Below are 1,543 nucleotides of genomic sequence, written 5' to 3'. Positions count from 1 at the left end.
TTATTACGGTGTATCCATATAAATGGCCCACCCTGTATAGATAACCATCAGTTTAGCATTACGGTTATTATAAAATGTCACCCATAAAAACTCATTTAGAGTCATTCTGTTAAATGAAAGACAGCAACATAGTTGTCATCATGACTCTCTAGTGCTCCTTTGTGAAACAGCTATTGTGCTGGTAATCAGTCCTCATCCATGAACAAAAGATGCCACATCTGCGTTACTAATTACAGGCAAAGAAGTTAAATGCACACGGGGAGAATGAGAGGAGGTGGAAGAGGGGCTGTTTTTTATTGTAACAAATGCTAGTTTCTTGGAAGATATCCCCCCTTTTCTCAAACCTGAAAACACAAAACCCATTTTTTAGAATACACAAACAAAACATGCAAGACTTCTGGCATATCCAGTTTTTCCAATACAGTTTTTTCTCTGCTCAAGACCACAGCCAGCCAGTGTCAAAACAACGCTGAGAATTCATTTCACAGTGAATCAAAAAACAAAAATGGAGAAAACAGTGCTTACAGTGTTTTCAGCAAACTTACCTTCAGAGAGTAGTATGTTCCCTTGCTACATGTCTGCACCTTGTTGCTCTGGAGAAATCAGAGGTTGACACTGTTTAGTCTGTCAACAAACTGATGTTCTTCAACAATAGGTCAACAATATTCTGCGATTCACCAAAATTGCTGACACTGATGTCAGCAATGAAAGCCGGTTGCCATTGTTATAACACAGGAATTACATTTCCACCTCTCTGTGGTGACTACACAGACTCTTTGTTCTGTTTTCTTTGTTGTCATTTCATGAACAAGAACATGGTTCATCACAGGTGCTATATTCTCATTCTTGTTCTTGTCTCTGTTTTACTGATTTGTAATGTGAGGTCAACTTTAAGATTTTACCAGACTAATTACTGATTTGCTTATTGTCCCGAGGATACTGAGGAGCTGGTTCAGAGATCAGAATTTAGAAATCAAGTTAAATTAAGTGAAAACCAACAACAATTATATTTCTATATAAAAAACTACTGCAGATGAAATAACGTTTCTTGAAACATTGGCATACTTTAAATCTGTCTAGATGAAAAAACCCTGCAAGAATCCGAATGACTGATGTAACCGTGGAAACATCAGACTCTACGTGTCGTGCATAAATCTCACCCTACGGCCACCCAAGAAGGAAATCCAGCAACCAATTACCTGTGAGTGGCAAATCTGAAGTTCCCTCAGCACTCCAAATGTCTTAAGTGTTCTTGAGTTTGAGACTGCACCTTTAATATTTTCTTTCCAAGGCTATATCACAAATAAACGCTGAAGCAAACTTGACATGGAGCGAAGGAACTGCTTGAAAAATATATTCATGATTCATGGTTACATACAATTACTGTATAGGTGCATTAATACGAACTGGAAGTACTTTGTTCTGTTGGCCCTGTTTTTACTGCATAAATGTGAATAACTTGTCTTCTCATATTCTTGTTTTTCACTGTACTTATAGTTTTCAAGTGGCCACATCCGAGGCTGAAAAATGAAGCCAAATAATA

This window comes from Pundamilia nyererei, unplaced genomic scaffold (genome assembly GCF_000239375.1).
Source record: "Pundamilia nyererei isolate P.nyererei 1_Seehausen unplaced genomic scaffold, PunNye1.0 scaffold00083, whole genome shotgun sequence".
Taxonomy (NCBI): domain Eukaryota; kingdom Metazoa; phylum Chordata; class Actinopteri; order Cichliformes; family Cichlidae; genus Pundamilia; species Pundamilia nyererei.
This window is presented reverse-complemented; position numbering follows the sequence as displayed.